At 42.0% G+C, this 22,076-nt stretch overlaps 1 protein-coding gene across 7 annotated transcripts in view; it reads right to left on the reverse strand.

The window, feature by feature from the left end:
* SNTG2 (syntrophin gamma 2) overlaps positions 1-22,076 on the reverse strand; it is a 400,470-nt gene that overhangs the window by 369,188 nt on the left and 9,206 nt on the right. Inside the window, exon 1 of one of the 7 annotated variants that reach the window (XM_063622868.1) lies at positions 6,163-6,346. The exons of the other annotated variants lie outside the window; for them this stretch is intronic. The gene's annotated coding sequence lies outside the window, so the exon portion shown is untranslated. Of the gene's footprint in view, positions 1-6,162; positions 6,347-22,076 lie in introns of those variants that run through there. 7 annotated transcript variants of the gene reach the window in all.

The raw sequence follows: 22,076 nt of genomic DNA on the forward strand, positions 1-22,076 counted from the left end.
GTACCGAGGGGGTGTGCAGGGAGCATCCAGATTAATAGGGCACATCTTTGAAACACCAATTATTCTCAAAGAAAAAGTGGGGAACGTGAATTCCTCTAACTGGTAACTGTAAGGCTTACTTTATTTTAAAACAATGCATACACTGTGAAGGAGATTGCAAGTTTTTGCATCATTAAAAAAATAAAACTCAAGAAAACAAGGAGAGCAGGATTCTATTTAGGGCTTTGCCAATACAGATGAGTGACTTAATAAATTTATGGAAAGACCAAGATTCAGGTTTGAAGACACTTGTTAAATGAGATTAGCAGCCAAAGAAAAAGCCTGGAGATGCATGTGTGTGGATGTGAACATGTGTGTGCACAAGTGCTTGTGACTGTGCATCTGTGTGCATCTGTGTGGGCATGTGTGTGCACAAGTGCATGTGAGTGTGCATCTGTGTGGACGTGTGTGTTCACATGCATGTGAGTGTGCATCTGTGTGGGGCATGTGTGTGCACAAATGCATGTGAGTGTGTATCTGTGTGCATCTGTGTGGACACGTGTGTTCATGAGCATGCATGGGCATTTGTGTGTGCATAGTTTCATGTGCATGGTATACATGTCTGCTTGCAAGTGTGGGGGCATGTGTGTACTCATGTTCATGTAGGGACATGCATTAATGTGCATGTGTGTACGACTTGTTTGTGTGTGCATGTGTATATGTGTGCACTCGCATGTATGCAGGTCTGTGTTCACGTGCATGTATGAGCACACGTGTCTGTGCACCTGTGTGTATGTGCATATGTGCATATGTGTGGGCGCAGGCATGTCCTCGAATATGTATGTGTGCAGGCATGTGTGTGTGCATGTGTGTGCTCGAGTTTGGAACATGTGCGTGCTTGCATGTGTAGGACACATGTGCATTCGTGTGCATGTGTGAGCATGTGTGCATATGCATTTTTGTGTTGTGCATGTGTGTGCACATGTGCTTGTGTAAGTGTGTGTCTGCACATGCATTTGTTTATATACCTTTGTGTGTACATGCATGTGTGGGTATGCCTGGAAACAGCAACATTATATACTACAATGGAAAGCATATTTCACATGAATCAACATGGCCCAGCCTGGAAATCACCCAAATGACTGCCATTTGCTTGATGAAGCTGCTGAGCCTCGAGGAAAACAGGCAGCTATTTGTTCACATATTTTGTCACTTGCTCAAAGTCACACTCCTCAGTTAGATACAAACACCTTGATCATGAAAAGCAAAGCTACAATAGAATGAGTCTGAACGGTAGTAAAAGTGGTACCTGAGAAGCATCCGGGAGGGTAGTTCATATTTCAAATTCAGGACACAGCCTGCCAAGATTCCAATTTCAGTCCTGAACATCACCAGCTCTAACCTTGGGCTACTCATTTAATGTCTTATTGCCTAAGTTTCCATACAAGTAAAATAAGAAAAATAATAGGGCTAGGTAATTGGGCTGTCATGATGATTAAGAAGTCAGAATTTATGAGGTCCTGGGTATCTGGAATGTAGTACAGACAGCATGGATGGGAAAAAGAAGCTACTATCCTTTATTATCTAACCTGTTAATGTCTTTCAAGGAAAATGAAAAGTATTTCTTTTTTGTCATGTCAAATATTAAAACAAGGTTTCATTACATCCCTTTTTAAAAGAACATACATAAACATGTGTGTGTGTGTGTACATGTGTCTATACACACTAGGCCTATCCATTTATAATAATATACTTACACACACTGGATGGCTTATATGAAGCTAAAATTTCAGATAAGCATCAGGTAGTAAAATGTGAGCTCTGTAGAAATCACTGTATTCTTGATAAAATAAGTGATAAACCAAAAGTTCACTTTCTGTTAAATTTAAAATGAAACAGGATGAAAATGTGAGTATTGTTATCCAAAATGTACTGTTTTCTGTATTCCTGGCAGAGTCCCAATGACTTAGAAACACCATATTTCCTTATAGTACCACCTTCCACACAGATCCATAGGAAACAGAATGGTTGCATGAATTATTCATCATCAGCTGTTTTAGTTTACTCGAGGAGGCTTGTTCTTTCTGATGTTTACTAGGAAACTCTCTTCTCCCACCTGCTCACCTTTAAAGAGGAGGCCCAGGCTCAAGTTGTAACTGAGCACTGGATCCTAACTGTAACATGCAACTGTACCTGGACCCTAACATGAATACGCAGCACTTGTTTAGATGGCTGTATGATGAAGAAGTCACTATAAGGAGGATGCTGATTTGGAATTCTGTATCTGAGATCAGCTTGAATTCAAACAAACAAGTCACATGGAAGTCATAGATGCTCTTTGGCATAAAATTTTACATTAAATAACCTATCTTCTAAAAGATTTCATCCATTAAAAATTTTGAATGAAAATTTACTTACTTTTTTGTGTTTTTATGTACTTAATTATTAGCAAAATGTGGCACAATTATTTCATAATGTATTTAACATAATTTAAATCAAATTATAATCTCTATAAATTTTGGCATAACTTTGTTACAAGGTGTTACTTCTCTGTGGACATTCAATGTATGGAAAGTTGCAAATATGCCATTAAGAGTTAAAAGATCTTAAAATGGGAAATCACTCCACTGTAGCAGCTGTTTGAAAGAAACCCACATTTGCATAAGTAGGGCTAATTTGTTCCCTGTCTTGAGAAAAGCAAATGTCTTTTTTAAAGGAGAGCAGAAAAAGACCAGAGACAATGAAGCAACTTTCCTAAAACCACTTTTGGGGAGCATATTCCTTAGCAACAAAGCCACGGGGCGAGTTTAGGACACCTCCCAGCTTCCCAAAAGGCCAAAAGGACAGGTCACCGGGAGGAGCTGTCTGGTAAAAACCACAAAGATACATGGCGACCAACATGGCCAGCAAGGCTGGGTGCAGCCCGACGGGCAAGCTCCTGTTCCTCCTTCAAACCCCACCCTGCCTTCCGGGGATGCCTATGAGGCCGTTTGTGCAGCATTTGTATCTGAATGCTACCTTCTTATTTAATCAATTATCTCATTGAATTCTTCATTGCACCAGCATGGGAGAGCAGACTGTTTAATACTGGGGAATGCTGCAAACTGGTAATGAAATCACTGATGCCTGAAACAGCCACAATAGAGGTATTTATACCACAGAAATCAGCTCTCACCACAAACCAGGTCAATACCCCCCCAACCCAAAAGCCAGTATACCAGCTGTCCACTGAGGCCATGGTAATATTTTCATTTCAATTTCCATTTGATTTCTAGTTCCATTTGATTTCCATGTTCCTTTCATTGAAATTGAATTTAATGTCACTTCAATGCTCCCTAGGAGATTATGATTAAGAAGAGCAGGGCCTTGGTTTACACACATCCAATCCTCAATGCTGGGAGCCTGCAACACATCAAGTGCTCATTTTTTAAAATGAATACATAATATTCAGCAATCTGACTTAAAATTATCAACAGGTTCATCCTTATAAATGACTTTATGGATGAGGACATCCTAGCCCAAATAAGCTAAAGGACTCTCCCAGGTTCATACACTGGATTAGTGAGAGCATGAGACAGACTCGGCCATCTTCCCATTGCGGGACTCACCTGCACTCGGAATTTCAGAACTCCATTTGCGCACAAGACATCCACTTATTGCACACATTAAAATATCCTCATAGGTCAGAAAATATATGTATTTTAAAAGTCATTTCTAACAGCTTTCAGCCCTGGTTAGCAAATTGTACAGGTGGCTACCGTGAATCACAGGGGCAGAAGGCTTAGCAAATGTCAGGGAAATACCACCTAGAAGCTTGAATCTTATTACATGATGAGCAGAAAATTAAAAGGGAAAATTTATACCTCCTTAAGTTTACGGCATCCCCCAAAATTCCTCTTTTTATTTAATTTTTGAGACATGTTCCTTGTTGGATAATAATTAAAGTTTTGGATCTGGTCTCTGAAAAATATCAGATGACATTTACCACCTAAACTTGAATGAAAAGTAATAATTTCAAATTCTGGAAAAAAAGAACTTCAAATAATACGTGAATCACTTTTACTAATGTACTTTTCTGCACTATTTTCCACGTATACTGAGCTATGATAAAGTGTGGGAATAGACACCCCAACTCCCCATCATCCCCCCATCATCCTGCACCACGAGCTGCATCTCACAGCTCAGCAAGGGCACTCCAGGCCCCTCACTGTGACCTTTGCCCCCTATCGCCTTCCCTGGCCAGAGGCAATCACTCATCAAGTTGGGTGGATTCGCTCATGTTGGGTATGTCTCCATCCCATGCTTCAATGGGGTCACATACAATAAACAAGGAAACAAGTATGAATAAATATACAAGAGAAGTACTGATTTTGATAACCTTCATGAAATCAATACGTAGGCCGATGTTATAGATAATAACAGCGATTTTACATGAGGTCTTCCAAGAAGGCCATTCTCAGAAACCAGTGAGCTGAGATGAAAGAGATGAGATCAGTTACTTGAAGAGGAGCAGGTGGCACGAGGCGGGAAGGCTCTGCAATCCTCAGAAAACAGAGCGGAGATTGTGGAGGGCGGAAATGAGGTTATGGATGAACCACATGGCCATGACGTTGGGAACGCAGGCAGGTCCTGATCTCGGTAAGGTCTAGTTAAGGTGAGGCACGGTGAGGCTCTGATCCCATCCTAGAAGCAATGAGTAGCTGTCGATGAGTTTAAACCACCAAGGGGATGAGACCTGACTTACGACTGACGAGCAAGATGGACCATTGAGCGGCAGAGATGGCAAAGGTTCCCGAGTGGGAGGGAAGCTGTCGGTCATTTTATTAAATAGTGCAAGTGCAGGATACAGTGCCTTAAAACAGGGTGGAGGCAGCGGGACAGGGGAAGGTGAGGCAGAGGATTGGGTGGTAAAGATGGAGCTTAAGAGATAAGGGGGAATCACTTAAATCCAGCGAACTTTCCCACAGCAGACTCAGAGCAGGCCGTGGGCACAGGGGCCTCCTGCCACCATTCACGCTGCTCCCTGGACCACCTTCATGGACATTACCAGGCAGGCACCTTTACTAACGTGTTATGAAAATCTTCTAACACGGCAAATAAGCCATAACAAGAAAAGTACAATGGTTTCTTACATAATATTGCACATAAAATAAAACCAGGACAATCCGTTGTCTCTGGGTTATATATAACTACAGTGCGTACTGCCTGTCAGTGATAGGAACAGGCTCTCCTACAACTGCTCTTTTCTTCAGAGAAGAGGAACCTGTGGCTTCCTGGATCACCTACGTTAACAGTGAATGGTGGCAGGAGGAAGCTAGGAAGGCCGTGCAGAGAGCAGGCGTCTACGATGGTGTCTGCCAGGCGGGGCTGCCACCTCCAATCCTTGAGAAATCCCACAAGACCCTCAGCCTTACCCACCAGCAGACCAGCAGCCTGGTGCTCCCCATGGCCCCCACTCACCTTGGCTGAGGATACCTCTGGAGAGCTGCTGGGTAAACTGAGCAAATCTGGAAGATGGGGGATGGGGGCTGGCAGGAGTGGAAGCAGTAAGGCAGGGAGGGAGACAGATGGGGGTTCTTGAGTGGGGGTTGCACAGACCTGCTCATCTGCTCAGAAGAGGGGCTCAGAGGGGCAGAGGACAGGGCTGGGGAGTGGATAGCAGGTGCCACCACGATTTTAAATGTGTAGGGACGACATTACTGAACAATACTCATCACTGATGTGTTCTGAAATGGGTGATAGAAGAATATGCACTATTTTAGCTTTAAGCAAACCTTGAAGAGCACCAGAGCCCCCGTGCACACCGGAGCACTGTCACGCTTCTGCTCTCAGGCAAAACTCGGAGAACAGCTCAGGCTGATAAAGGAGGAAAGAAGAAACGAGGACAGGGAGGTGGGGACAGAGCAGGGGAAGCAAGAACAATCGCTGGCTTCCACATTTACTAACAAGGCCTTGGACTCCACCTCTCAGTGACTCCAGAAACAATGTGCACGTAGAGAACCACTTAAAAGCTCATCACAACATCGATATGTCACAGCGTGCAAGCTCGTGTTTCTCTTCCTCCCCAGCTTCAAACCTTCACAACTCAAAACACCACTCGAAAACAAATGTTATTTCATGAAAAATATTTTACAGAATTGATAGAACTTTCCATTTCAAAAGATCCATAATTTTTCTATTTACCTTGAATATGAATTGCTTCTAATTGTTCCGCTGATAAGCACACCACAAACACCAGATTCACCAGATTCATCGCCTCGTATCCTTCAAATACATTTCATCCAACTCTTCAAACGCATTCTAAACCACAGGTTCCTCTTCTCTGAAGAAAAGAGCAGGTGTGGGAGAGCCTGTCCCTATCCCTGGCAGGCAGTACACACCATAATTTCATGTTACCAAGAGACAACGGATTGTCCTGATTTTGTTTTATGTGCAATGTCATCTAAGAAGCCATTGTACTTTTCTTGTTATGGCTTGTCTGGTATCAGAAGATTTTCATAACACGTTAATAAAGGTTACTCCCTGGTAAAGTAACATCTTGAAGGAGATCTTGGGGAATAAACACAACAATAATAGCTATATGGACATATACCAGTAGCTTTTGTTATCAACACGTTTATTTAAAAAGTTACATAGCTAAACTCACAATTTACTAAATACATTCAGGATTAACACACAATTAATTCCAGTCTTTGATTATGCTTAGATTTTTGTGTTTAAAACACAGTAGGCATTTTTTGTCAAACGTTAAGCTGTATGTGGTGTAGACAGATGGGTGGGTAGGTGTGTAGAGCGTTCTGTTTTGGGTATTTTCTTGGCTTATTCCTTGACTGATTAATCTTTAGAGCTTATTATATATTAGATGTCAACGTATTCAGTACTCCTAGCCCCAGAGACTTTTTCCTGCAAATCTCCTAAGAGTCACAGGGGAACTAGTGCTGTTTGCTCATGGGCGTGAGTGGGTGCAAGTGTGTGGTGTGGTTTGCTAAGTGTGAGTGCAAGCACGTGTTGTTTGCTCACAGGTGTGAGTGCAAGTGTGTGTTTGCTCGTGGGTGTGAATGCAAATGTGTGGTGTTTGCTCACAGGTGTGAGTCCAAGCATGAGGTGTTTGCTCATGGGTGTGAGTGCAAATGTGTGGTGTTTGCTCACAGGTGTGAGTCCAAGCGCGTGGTGTTTGCTTGCAGGTGTGAGTGCAAATGTGTGGTGTTTGCTCACAGGTGTGAGTCCAAGCGTGAGGTGTTTGCTCACAGGTGTGACTGCAAATGCGTGGTGCTTGCTCATGGGTATGAGTGCAAATGTGTGGTGTTTGCTCGCAGGTGTGAGTCCAAGCATGTGGTGTTTGCTCATGGGTGTGAGTGCAAATGGGTGGTGTTTGCTTGCAGGTGTGAGTGCAAATGTGTGGTGTTTGCTCACAGGTGTGAGTCCAAGCGTGAGGTGTTTGTTCATGGGTGTGAGTGCAAATGTGTGGTGTTTGCTCGCAGGTGTGAGTCCAGGCATGTGGTGTTTGCTCATGGGTGTGAGTGCAAATGTGTGGTGTTTGCTCGCAGGTGTGAGTCCAAGCGTGAGGTGTTTGCTCATGGGTGTGAGTGCAAATGGGTGGTGTTTGCTCGCAGGTGTGAGTCCAAGCGCGTGGTGTTTGCTCACAGATGTGACTGCAAATGCATGGTGTTTGCTCACGGGTGTGAGTGCAAACGTGTGGTGTTTGCTCAGGGGTGTGAGTGCAAACGTGTGGTGTTTGCTCACGGGTGTGAGTGCAAACGTGTGGTATTTGCTCACGGGTGTGAGTGCAAACGTGTGGTGTTTGCTCACGGGTGTGAGTCCAAGTGTGTGGTGTTTGCTCACAGGTGTGACTGCAAATGCATGGTGTTTGCTCACAGGTGTGAGTGCAAACGTGTGGTGTTTGCTCACGGGTGTGAGTGCAAACGTGTGGTGTTTGCTCACGGGTGTGAGTGCAAATGGGTGGTGTTTGCTTGCAGGTGTGAGTCCAAGCGCGTGGTGTTTGCTCACAGATGTGACTGCAAATGCATGGTGTTTGCTCACGGGTGTGAGTGCAAACGTGTGGTGTTTGCTCAGGGGTGTGAGTGCAAGCGCGTGGTGTTTGCTTGCAAGTGTGAGTGGAAGGGGGTAGTATTTGCTCACGGGTGTTAGTGCACATGTGTGGTGTGGTTTGTTCATGGGTGCGAGTGGGTGCAAGCACGTGTTGTTTGCTCCTGGGTGTGTGAGAGCGCAAGTGTGTGTGTGATGTCCATGTGTGTGTTTCACCTTCTTCATGCGCTCTCTGTTTCAAATGACCTAACGTGCAGAATTAATAAAATACAAGGGCAGAAAATTAGGATAGATGAGACTTTATTTTTTGTTTAGTTTGGGGTATGTATGTAGAATACACAAAGCCATGAGAAGGCATAGTGTCTACCCTAACCACAGAGAATGTCAGAGAGTGTAGAAGTACAAATTAACTTGAACCCACCAGAACTATGGCTTCAAGGCAACAAAGTGAACTACATTCCAGAGAGTAAAAAGCCCCTCTGAACGGAGACAGGATTGAAAGACTTCACGATTGGCAGAGCTCCAGAGTAGGAAATGCTGCCAAAAAACAGGTTGGGAGGAAGCCAGCAACATTTTAGAAACTTCAGCTGACAAGACACCTTTGAAAACCTCGAGCTTCATGAATGATTCAGAAAATCTCCCTCCCTCACCAGCAGCCTCGACAGGTCCAGCAAAGACTGAGGCAGAGAGAACACCCAAGGAAGTCAGTGTCCAGCTCCTGCGTGCAGGGGTCGCTTATGCACTGATGCCCTAAAGCTCACCCCAGGGTCAAACTGACAGGGCTGCCTGGAAAAGAGGCAGGATCAGGAAAACCAGGCAGTGCCTTACCATGGCCAGGTAACAGGTGCAGCTTCCTGTGGAGGAACACTCGTGGGGAGGCCCTGTCCTTCTGCCCCCAGGCTTGCGGTCCTGCTACATCATGTGGAGCATGAACATGGGGCAAAGCTCTCCAGCACCACAGACCATGAGCCCACAGGAGGAGCAGCCCACCTCAGAGGATGTGAGGCTTTTTGGTCTCTGAAGGTGACTTCTAAGGGGATGACAGCAACAAAGATCAACCACCCAGCTCAACTCAACACTCTCAGTAACATCCGGCCAAAGAAGAGGCCACCACTTCCTTCTTTCTTAGTTTTATGAGCTAAAAAACAGAAATAAGCATAAATAAATAACTAAATAAATTTTCAGGAAATGAAGCCATCACAGAGACAGGCCCAGGGATAACACTGGTCCTGAGATACCAGACAGAAACTTCCAAATGACTGAGATTTGGATGTTCAAGTGTGTAAAAGACGAGTTTAATGAAACACATGGGCAGATGGAAAATCTGAGCAAAAAAAGCTGAAAACCTAGACATTTAAAAGACAAAATTAAATGAATGAAAGCAATACAGAACATCAGCATGAATCCCTTCCATGGGGCTTGTTAGACAACTGGACACAGCAGAGGAAAGAATAAAGACACCTGAGGATAAATCAAAATAAGGTATAAAAACTGAAACACAACAAAAATGAAAAAGGAAGAACAGAAAGGACATATCAGAGCTGTGGGAAAATCAGAAACTCAGTAACAGGCAGTTACAGTTCTAGACAGGAGAAAAAGAAAAAGGCAGAGGCATGTTCAAAGAGTTAATAATAAAGAGTTCCAAAATTAGTAAAAAAAAAATATCCAAGTAAAAAAAATATATATATATAAAAAAAAAATATATATATATATGTGGCCAAGAAGCCCAGAGAATCCCAAACAGGTTAATACGTCCGTCTCTCAATGGCAAAAACTCAACAAAACAGAACAAAACCTCAACCTTTTACACTCAACTCCAGAAACCCAAAGGTAAAGAAAACTCCCTGAAAGTAGTTAAAACAAAAAACACTGAAAAAACTTTCAATCCAGAAATCCATACTCAGCAAAAATATCTTTCATAAATGTAGGGAAATTTACCTAAATATGCCTTCAGAACAACAAAAGCTGAGAGAATTCACTGGCAACAGATCAGCATCACAAGAAATGCTAAAGGATGTTCTCCAGGAAGAACTGTGATGTCAGACAGAAATGCAGATTAAATAAAGGGATAAAGGACAGTATATCGAAAAGAGGATTGTTTTTAATTTGCTATAAGAATTGCTGATCATTGAAATCAAACAAAAAATGTACTAGAGTTTCCTAAAAATATGGAAGCAAAACATATGCTAACTAGAGCAAAATATGAGGGGTAAGAAATATATGTAAATGTTACAAGACACTAAAACGGTATACTGTCACATAGTAGTAGATACTTGTATTAGCCTGTTCTCAAATTGCTATAAAGAACTACCTGAGACTGAGTAATTTATAGAGAAAAGAGGTTTAACTGGCTCACAGTTCTGCAGGCTGTACAGGAAGCATAGTGGCTTCTGCTTCTGCTTCTGGGGAGGCCTCAGGGAGTTTCCAATCATGGTGGAAGACAAAGTGGGAGCAAGAGGTCATATATGGTGGGAGCAAGAGTAAAGGGGTGGGGGTGCTACACACTGTTACACAACCAGATCTCATGAGAACTCACTATCAGGAGGACAGTACCAAGGGGATGGTGCTAAACCATCCATGAAAAATCCACCCCCACAATCCAATCACTTCCCACCAGGCTCCACCTCCAATATTATGATGATGAGCTGACACGAGATTTGGGTGGGGACACAGATCCAAACCATATCAATAGTGTCAAGTGGAAGATGTATATTATAACACATCATCTGTAACTCCTGCTTTTTTTTCTGTTTGCTTGTTAGATATGTAAAAAAAAAAAAAAGCAGGAGTTACTACTCTAATTTCAGACAGAACAGAATTTAAACCAACGACAATCAAAGAAGACAAAGAAGGACCTTATATAATGGTAAAGGGTTCACAACAAGGAGACTTAACTATGCTAAATGTGTATGGACTCAACACAGGAGCACCCAGATTCATAAAACACGTACTTAGAAACTTAGGAGGAGACTTAGATACAGTAAGAGTGGGAGACTTTAACACCACACTGGTAGTATTAGAAAGAGCATGAAGGCCAAAAACTAGAGAGACATTTGGGACCAGAACTCAGTATTCGACCAAATAGACCTAATAGATATCTACAGAGCTCTATACCCCCAAACAACAGAATATACATTATTCTCATCCTCACATATTAGAAACTCTAAAATCAACCACACAATAGACCATAAAACAATTCTCAGCAAATTAAAAAAGAATATCAACCACATTCTTTGACCACAATAAAAATAGAAATCAATAACAAGAAAATCGCTCAAAACTATACATAGAAATTAAACAACCTGCTCCTGAATGTCTTCTAAGTAAACAAAGAAAGTAAGGCAGAAATAAAAAATTATTTGAAACTAATGAGAACAAAGATACAACATACCAGAATCTCTGGAACACATCTAAAGCAGTATTAAGACAAAAGTTTACAGTGCTGAACACCCATATCAAAAAGTTAAAAAGACCTCCAATTAACAACCTAACATCATATCTTAAGGAATAAGAAAAAAAAAAAAAAGGAGGAAACTAACCCCAAAGCTAGCAGAAGAAAAGAAACAAAATTAGAGTTGAACTGAATGCAACGGAAACACACATGAAAAAACATACAAAAGATTAGCAAAACCAGAAATTTGCTCTTTAAAAAAATAAATAAGATGGATATGCTGCTAGCCAGACTAATTTAAAAAAAGAGAAAAGATCTAAATAAAAACAATCAGAAATGACAAAAAAGACATTACCACTGACCCCACAGAAATACAAAAAGGAGACTATTATGAACACCTCTATGAACATGAACTAAAAAACCTAAAAGAAATGAACAAATTCCTAGAAACATAAAACTTTCTAAGGCAAAACTAGTAAGAAATTCAAATGCTGAACAGACCAGTAACATAACAAGTTCCAAAATTAAATCAGTGATTAAAAAAACAAACAATAAAAGCCTATCAACCAGAAAATCCCCAGGACCAGACAAATTCACAACCAAATTCACAGACAAGTCAAGAAAAGCTGGTATCATTCCTAATGAAACTATTCCAAAACATTGAAGAGGAAGGATTCCTCCATGACTCATTCTAGGAAGCCAGCATCATTCTGATACCAAGAGACATAACCAAAAAAAGGAAACTTCAGGCCAATATCTTTGATGAAAATAGATGCAAAAATCCTCAAACAAATATCAACAAACTGAATCCAGCAACATATCAAAAAGCTTATCCACACAATTAGGTAGGCTTTATCCTTGGGATGCAAGGTTGGTTCAACATACAAAACAAATAAATGTAATTCATCACATAAATGTAACTAAAAACCAAAACCACATGATCATCTCAATAGATGCAGAAAAGGCTTTTGATAAAATTCAACATCCCTTCATATTAAAAACCCTCCACAAACTAGGCAATGAAGGTATATTCCTCAAAATAGTAAGAGCTGTCTATGACAAACCCACAGTCAACATCATACTGAATGGACAAAAGCTGGAAACATTCCCCTGGAGAACCAGAAGCAGACAGGGATGCCCACTCTCACCACTCCTATTCAACATAGTATTGGAAATTCCTAGCCAGAGCAATTAGGCAAGAGACAGAATTAAAAAGCATACAAATAGGAAGAGTGAAAGTTGAATTATCTCTGTTTGTAGACAATATGACTCTACACCTAGAAAACCTCACAGTCTCTGCCCAAAAGCTCCTAGATCTGATAAACAACTTCAGAAAAGTTTCAGGATTTAAAATGAATACACAAAACTCAGTAGCATTTCTAAACACCAGTAACTTCCAAAGCAAGTGCCAAATCAAGAACGCGATCCTGTTCACCATAATCACACACAAAAATAAAATATCTAGAAACACAGCTAAGCAGGGAGGTGAAATATCTCTATAATAAGAAAGATAACACTGTTGAAAGAAATCAGAGATGACACAAACAGAAAAACATTCCATGCTCATGGATAAGAAGAATCAATAGTGTTAAAATGTACTGTCCAAAGTAATTTACAGATTCGATGCTATTTCTTTCAAACAACCAAAGACATTCTTCACAGAACTAGAAAAAAAAAAACTATTATAAAATTCATATGGGACAAAAAAAGAGTTTGAATGGCCAAAGCAATCCTCAGCAAAAGGAACAAAGCTGGAGGCACAACATTACCCAACTTCAAACTATACTACAAAGCTACAGTGGCCAAAACAGAATGGTATAGGTACAAAAACAGACACAGGCCAATGCAACAGAGAAGCAAGCCCAGAAATAAAGCCACACACCTGAAATCATCTAATCTTTGACAAAGTCAACAAAAACCATCAGTGTGGGAAGGACCCTCCAATTCAATAAATGGAGGTGGTGATAACTGACTTGCCATATGGAGAAGATTGAAACTGAACCCCTCCTTTCACCGTATACTAAAATCAACTCAAAATGCATTAAAGACTTAGATGTAAAACCTAAAGCTATAAAAACTCTAGAAGGAAACCTGAGACATTCTGGACATAGGGACTGGCAAAGACTTCGTAACAAAGACTCCAAAAGCAATTGGAACAAAACCAAACATCCACAAATAGGACCTAATTAAACTAAAGAGTTTCTGCACAGCAAAATAACTTATCAACAGAGTAAAAAGACAACCTACAGAATGAAAGGAAATATTTAAAAACTATGCATCTAGCAAAGATCTAATACCAGAATCCATAAGTAACTTCAACAGATCAGTAAGCAAAAAAGAAATAACCCCATTAAAAAATGGTTAAAGGACATGAACAGACACTTCTAAAAAGATGACATAAGAACTTATGGGAAGGGATTAAAGCGCCACTCCATAGGTAATACATGGTGGTAAACACTGGCAATAGAAGGCAAGAAATACCCCAGATCAGAAACATAAGACTCCACCCTAAGAATCAGGAAAAACACAACCAAAATAAGTCCAAAAGCAAGCACTGAGAAAAATAATAAGCACAAAAATCAATGAACTTCAAAACCAAAATAAAAAATAAATGAGATTTAAAATGTATCCTTTGAAAAGAACACTAAAATTGATAATTAACTGGGAGACTGATTTACTTTTAAAAAAGACAGAAAAGACCTAAATTAACAGTATTACAAATGCAAAAGGGAGGCACCACCACAGAACCTATAGACTTTAAACACATAAGAAATATTGCAAGCAACTTTTTATCAAAGGATTTCATTACTTAGGACAAAGTTCCTGAAAGACAGACACTATCAAAATTCATTCAAGAATGAATAATGTGAATAAGCCCTTACCATAGAGGCTGAATTTATAGTTAAAAAAACCCTCAAAATAAAATTCCAGGCTCAAATGCATTCTGCATGAATTTTATGAAAGAAATAATACAAATGCTAAAGGAAATCTGTGGAACTATAAAAAGACACTTTCTTTCTTTCTTTCTTTTTAATTTTGAGACAGAGTCTCGCTCTGTTGCCCAAGCTGGATTGCAGTGGCACAATCTCGGCTCACTGCAACCTCCATCTCCTGGGTTCAAGCAATTCTCCTGCCTCCCCTGAGTAACTGCGATTACAGGTGCCTGCCACTATGCCTGGCTAATTTTTATATTTTTAGTAGAGATGGGGTTTCACCATGTTGGCCGGGCTGGTCACAATCTCCTGTCCTCAGGTGATCCGTCTGCCTTGGCCTCCCAAAGTGCTGGGATTACAAGCGTGAGCCACCATGCCTGGCACAAAAAGACACTTTCTAATTCGTATTGACAGGCCAGGATTACACCAATATCCTGACGCCAAAACAGGCAAAGGCACAACATGAAGAGAAACAAACCAATACCCAACGTGAATGCAGAAGCAAATGCCCACAGACAAAATACAGCAAATTGAATCTAGTAATACATAAAAAGATGATACACTGTGACCAAAGGGGATTTATCTCTAGAATGTAAGGTTATTTCAAATTACAGAATCAATGTGTAACTTACCATAAAAACAGACTAAAAATAAAACACTATTACCACAATAGATAAGAAACACTTTCACCATATTCAACATCCACTCCTGATAAAAATCTCAGTAAACTAAGAGAAGGGAACTTCATCAAACCAAAAAAAGCATCTCTAAAGCACATACAGTGACATTTTACTTAATGATGAAAGCTGAATGTTTTTCCTTTAAGATAGGGAATAAGGCAAGGTATCCATTCTCCCCATTTCCCATTTCTACTAAATAGCATATTTGTGGTTTTACCCATTACAATAGGTCAATAGAAAAAAAAGAAAAAGAGTACCAGTCGCTAAAAGAGAAATAAAACAAACACACACAGAGTCTGCACTGCTGTCCCTGGTCTGCCTGAACAGGGCACACATTTTCTCATATATATTTTTGACTAGTGACAATTCTTTCTGTTTTAAGGTAAATTTACATTCTTTGTACATTTTTCTTTTGGACTTTTAAAGTTTCTCATTTCAGAAGTTTTTTAAAATTAAAAATATAGCCATTAAACTATTATTGAGACAGAGTCTTGCTCTGTCGCCCAGGCTGGAGTGTAGTGGCGTGATCTCGGCTCACTGCAACCTCCACCTCCCGGGTTCAAGCAATTCTCCTGCCTCAGCCTCCTGAGTAGCTGAGATTACAGGCGCCCGCCACCACGCCCAGCTAATTTTTTTGTATTTTTAGTAGAGACAGGGTTTCACCATGTTGGTCAGGCTGGTCTCGAACCCCTGACCTCGTGATCCACCCACCTCGGCCTCCCAAAGTGCTGGGATTATAGGCGTGAGCCACCACGCCTGGCCAAACTATTATTTGTTTTTGACATACTTTTCTATTTCATTGTTTTGCATTCATTTTATAACTTATTTATATTTTGTTTTGTCCTACATGATTTTGAAAAATTTCCTTATAGTCAGTCCTATAGTCAGAATTATTTTTCTCTTATGAATTATGCATTATAAAAGCCTTTACAATCTCAAAAATCTTACAGATAAAGATGAAAGGAACATATTCCTTAAAGAATTCTCACCATCAGAGTTCAAATGAACACAATGAGAAATTATCCAAAACACAAGAGCATTTTCCCACAAGGTTAAAAAAAAGACAAAAGTAACAAATTGCAGAATCAGGCAAAGATTGCAGATATTTAAATTTTTAAGTAAAAAAAAATGTAAAATAAGTACTCTTAATAGATATAAATACCCAGAAGAAGTTATTGTAAGCGTAACAACAAACATTTTAAAAATATCAAAACTAACCAGTTTTGATGACCCAGAAGTAAATGAAGATACCACACAGAATGTGGCACAGAGATGGGAGGTGGGACAAGGTGGCTTCTGGTCCAGGCCCCACAAGAGCAGACGCCAGGGCGGGACTCGCTGCGTAGCAGGTTCCGTGGGAGACCCTGGGCATGCATGGAGGTGAGGGAAGCAGCAAGGCCTTGGTAGGGATGGGTCCGACATTCACAGGATGGAAAAAGCAGGGACTGAGTGGGAACAGCTGGGAAGAGCCGGGTGCACCCGGGAGGAGCTGGGCCCAGCCCGCCCTAAGCATCTCTGTGGGTCCAGGGTCAGCCCAGGCCAACGTGGCCCTTGCCTCCTGCCCAGGTGCCAGCCTGGCTCACCCTGGAGGGTGGAGAGCCATGTGCAGAGAGCAGGTTACCTGTCAGCCACCCCCATACAGGTCCTTCTGGAGAAGACTGTAGGGGGCCCAGCCGCATGGACAACACAGATGGAGCAAAAGACAGAAGGAAACGCCCCACCCCATCCAGTGGAATTCCAGGGGAGAGCACACACTGGGCAGCTGACACCCCCGCCAGCAGCAGCAGCCCCCGAGGTGAGGGAAGCCCAAGGGACCAGGAGGACCAGGGCCAACAGAGGAGGAGGGGGCCACGGAGGAGGACCAGGGGGTCAAGGAGGAGGACCAAGTCAAGGAGGAGGAGGGGACCAACAGAAACAGGGAGATCAAGGAGGCCAGGGGATCAAGGAGGAGAGACAAGGGTCCAAGGAGGAGGACTGAGGTCTAAGGAGGAGGGCTGAGGTCTAAGGAGGAGGGCTGAGGTCTAAGGAGGAGGGCTGGGGATGAGGAGGAGGATTGGGGTCTAAGGAGGAGGACTGGGGTCCAAGGAGAACTGAGAGACCAGGAGGAGAACTGGGGGACCAGAAGGACTAGGGTCCAAGGAGGAGAACTGGAGTCCAGAGGAGGACTGGGGGACTAAGGAGGATTCAGGGCCAAGGAGGAGGACTGGGGGTGCAGGAAAAGGACAGGGGACCAAGGAGGAAAAGCAGGTGGCCAAGGAGGTGGACTGCAGGGCCAAGGAGGAGGACCAGGACCAGGGCACAGGAGCCCCAGGGCCAGCAGGACAGAGGGGGCTGCCACCCATTCCCCTCATCTTCCAAGTTCCTTGGTGGAGAAACCCCACCCAGGAGGAGCTCTTCTCAGAACCTACCCCAAGTGTGGACCCAAGTGTCACATGCAGTGGACGGCAGGGCTGCTCAGATTCTTCCCAGCACAGAGCGGGACCCACTGTGGCAGAGCTGCCCTGGGCTCAGCCTCTCAGGAACAGCCTCACCCCAGAGCTGCCCGCGTCTTGAGGACCCTGCACTTCCAAGGACCCTGTGTCTCTTCCCCACGGGGAGGCCTTCAAAGCCTTGTCCTGTCTTCAGAACTCCTTGTAGGATCAACCAAGGCCTCGTCCCTCAGGCCCCCTTGTCCAGCCCTTCCTCCTCCCATCCTTCCCATGAGATGCTGGGAACCTCCCTAACATACTTCCTGCAAACACATCTGCATCCTACAGTCAGCAACATGGAGGAGAAGGATTTGTGTGGGACTGCTCTTCTGGAAGTAAAATGCTAAATATTGACTCTTTTCCTGCAAAAATCCTAAAGGCACCTGAAGCAAATCAGTAACCCTGGCACGAAGGGGCGGAGGCAGGCGGAGACACCATGGGACAGGAAGGGCTCCCTCACATCCTCAGAACACAGTATACAAGTCAAGGAAAGATGCTTCCATCAAACTTTCCATGCAACTATAAGAAGACTCCTTCTTAATAAGGAATTTATTTTAGAAAATTGCTCTCTTTCTAAAAAGTTTGGCATGTGTGAGTTCTTTGGCTACCTTGGAGCTTCATTACAAGATCCAGAGGTAGTGCTGACGCCCGGATTTCACAAGCAACACTGGTGTTCAATATCACCAAGACAGATCTGATTACAAAGCTCGCCAACAGGGAGAGCGGCATGCACTGTGACTGCACGGATTGTTGAGCCTTGAGACTAGAGACAGGAAAACGCAGGCAGCTGCAACTGTTAAAAATTCAAATGAGAGACACGGTCACTTCGGAACAAAAAGAAGAAAATGAAGACAGATTTATAACAACATGCAATTGGATTATCTTAACCGTTAGCTTCATTTTCACATGACAACCTCCAAAGGATTTATACTTAGTATCGAGTGGAGATATATCTCTGTAATGTAAACTGTTAAAGATTCTAGAGTTAGTTTGACTATTCAAATATTTTATTTGAATAGAGTTAGTTTGAATATTTTAATTTAGTATTAATATATTCAGCCAGTTTTTACCGGGCACCTAGTATGGGCCAGGCACTATTTAAGCCAGTCAAAAACTGTGGAAAAGAAAAATCAAGGCTCAAATTTTCGTGAAGTTAAAAACTAGCATATTAAATATATTTTTATATTTAAAGGTGTAAATATTAGGAGTTGGTCCCAAGGCATATGTTATTTCAATAATAACATCATTAATTATTTTGTGTACACATATACCAAACATAGGTGATAACCCTGGTCACCTCATTTACATATAAGTGTGTAAAGCATGGAAACAGACTTGCTCGCCTTCCTAATACTTTTCCCAGAAGAACTAATGTTTAGAAAACTGTATATCATATAAATAAAGAGTTAACTTTTTTGAGCATGTTGCCTTTCTTATCTGTTTGAAGCACATTTTTCTGTCTACTTTAATGCAATTTTGAATTTTTTGGGTCATTCCATTTCAATTTTTACGTAGCATATTTTCATTTTCAAAAGTGCTTATTTTGTGTGCTTTTGGAAAAATAGGCTTTAAATTCATTATGTTAATGATGTTAATGTTAATCATTTTCAAATAATGAAGTATTTTTTTAAAAAAAGCTCAAACCATAGTCTGATTAATGAAGAATAAATTAAGAAAAACTGCAGTTAGTTTTTGAATAGTATGACACAAAGCAGGCACTCAAACCAGCTTTAGAATACAGGAGTAGCATGAGAAATCATGTCACCACGCCAAAAATCATCAGTATTCACCTTTTTTGGTTTGACATATTTGCAGTACCTCCAAATCCCCCGTTAGGGAGATGTGAATGTGGGGCTTAGCACAACATTTTACCTTGCTGAATGGGCACGCTCATTCTCTAATTTAAGGGATGACACTTATCTTTTGTTTTAATGAACTGTTTTTTTGTTTTGTTTTCAATTTATGTGCCTCTCCTCAATCAAATTAGAAGGCAGAACAGGGCTCACCACATCTCCTTTGCACAGGTATTTGTAATTTTCTTGGTTTTATTTGGCTTCATTACTTAATGCATGAGGTTGAATAAAACATATTTGATTTATTATTTTTCTATTTATTTCAAAGATGAAGTGAAAACTCAGCATAACCTACTTATTCAAAGACAGGCATAATCAAGAAATATGTTGATTCTATTTGTACCACGGATAAATTCCTTACTTCATCTAATTATTTTTCTGCATTGCAGAGGCTTGTATGGTTTCAAATAATGCAGCTACTCCAGTAGCTGGATACAGCAAAGGACACAAATGAAGAAGCTGAGAGCGATGTGGTTAAAGAAAAGGCTCAAGGCAGATCTGGATCCAGAACCGTCACCACGAAACTCATGCTTTCTTGCATGGTAGGAAACTTATCTTGGGGCTGGGCATGGTGGCTCACGCCTACAATCTCAGCACTTTGGGAGGCCGAGGGAGGAGGGTCGCTTAAGACCAGGAGTTCAAGATCAGCCCGGGCAACATAGTGGGACCCCATCGGTACAAAAAGTTAAAAAGTTAGCCGGGGTAGTGGCATGTGCCTGTGGTTCCAGCTACTCGGGAGGCTGGGGCAGGGGCATTGCTTGAGCTGTGGTGTTTGAGGGGTTCAAGGCCGCAGTGAGCTATGATCATGCCACTGCACTCCAGCCAAAAAACTAAAAGTAAAGTACGGAATGTATCTGAAGTGACCAGTATTTCCACATTTCACTGAAGAACCAAGGAAGTCTAGATTGAATGGTACAACTCCATCTTTCTCAACTGAAATTGTAAAATGTGATTTTTCCATCTGCTCATCTGGGAAGAAGTACTGCTGTTCTGAAAAGTAAATGTTCCTCAGCAGCTTCACATGACGTGTGCATACCAGTGTGTTTTCTATAAACCCAGCCTGGCTAAAAGCACTTCCTTTCTCTGAGCAAGCCCCACTGCCATGATCAGTTCAGCACGGAGACAAACAGGCTGTCACTATCTTAGACCCATTCACCGGGAATGTACCCACATTTCAGAATAGAGGAAAAACTGAACTCAAAATGACATAAGAGATCTCAGGAAACAAAACAACAGACACAACGTAAGCCTACAAATTAAGAAAAAGAATAAAATGCTCAATTAAAAGATATTGCAGAAAACCCGATAATTGAGAAATTCAGTGGCTAATCCTACCATTCTAAGAAAATTAAAATGTAACATTTCCTGGGCACACAGTGGTGTGTTAACTCCCAGCAGCTGTACTAACGCAGATGCTACGTTATAGAAAAGTTCACAGATGTGGTTCATCTCCACGGGCACAGTGGCTCACACCTGTAATCCTAGCACTTTGGGAGCCTGGCCAACACTGTGAAACCCCATCTTTACTAAAAATATATAAAAAAGCCGGAAATCGCTTGAATCCCGGAGGCAGAGGTTGCAGTGAGCCAAGATCGTGCCACTGTACTCCAGCCTGGGCAACAGAGCAAGACATCGTCTCAAAAATAAAAAATAAAATAAAATCTAACAGTAGTTTCAAACCAACAGCCTCCCAGGGGTGATAACATATAAAACAAAATAAAATTGGTTTTATTTACCATGATAATTTCTCATTTACTAGAAACTCTGGCAATACCAGTAAGATAAAGATTTATATCAACAGAAAATGGTGATAAAATCAGAAATCATAAATTATTGTGATCAGCACTATCTACAGTAGCTGGCCGCATTCGTGGGAGCTGCCTGTCCAGGCGGGGAGTGACAGGAACAGACAAACCAGGGGCTGTGCCCTGGAGTGGCAGGGAGCAAGTGGGCAGGTGAGGAGTCCCAGGACCATGAGCAGGCAGTAGGAGCACCCCCTTCAGAACCAACAGCTGTGCCCGGGAACCCTCAGAGCTCACCGTGCTCCCAGCTCCACCACGAGGGCAGAGTCCTCCGTCTGCATCCAGCTGAACCCTAAGTTCCAGGGCTCACCTGGAAGACAATAGGAATCCAATCTCACCGATGAGAAAATAAGGCACACATGACCCTACCCTGAAAAGCACCATGCACTGAAGCATTCCCAACAAAGCAGAGAACAAAGGAGAACAGGCAGCCTGAGCTCTCGGGAGAACTGTGGGGCCCAGAAGCCCAGCATTCCCCGCTGTGGGATTCTACCAGGGAACAGGCCTGGCTATCAGCTGGGATTCCTAAGCAATGCTGTCACCCTAGTCACAGACGCCTGAGCCAGTGGAGCGAGGACAGGTGCTGCTTTCCAGACAGAAGGGCAAAGGAGCGTGTCATTAACAGAGCCCCCTCCTATGGGAACACCGGCCTGAAGCCTCTCCACTGATACAGAAGAACCTTAAGCAGGGGGTTGACGGTAATTGATGGATATTTCTTAGCAAACTATGAAAATTATCATTTTATAATGAGAATTCTAAAAAGCAGGATAGAAAATTCTATCTTGAGGATGAGTTTAACTTACAGAATATACACCAGAAAAAGCCAGAAGGAAATCTAGGAGCTGCTAGCCAGGTATAGACCAGGTCACAGGAACTTTCCTTCCTTGTACTTTTCCATCTCATACTCACTTTCAGTACTGAGAT

Source organism: Symphalangus syndactylus, chromosome 18, assembly GCF_028878055.3.
Source record: "Symphalangus syndactylus isolate Jambi chromosome 18, NHGRI_mSymSyn1-v2.1_pri, whole genome shotgun sequence".
In the NCBI taxonomy this organism is placed as follows: domain Eukaryota; kingdom Metazoa; phylum Chordata; class Mammalia; order Primates; family Hylobatidae; genus Symphalangus; species Symphalangus syndactylus.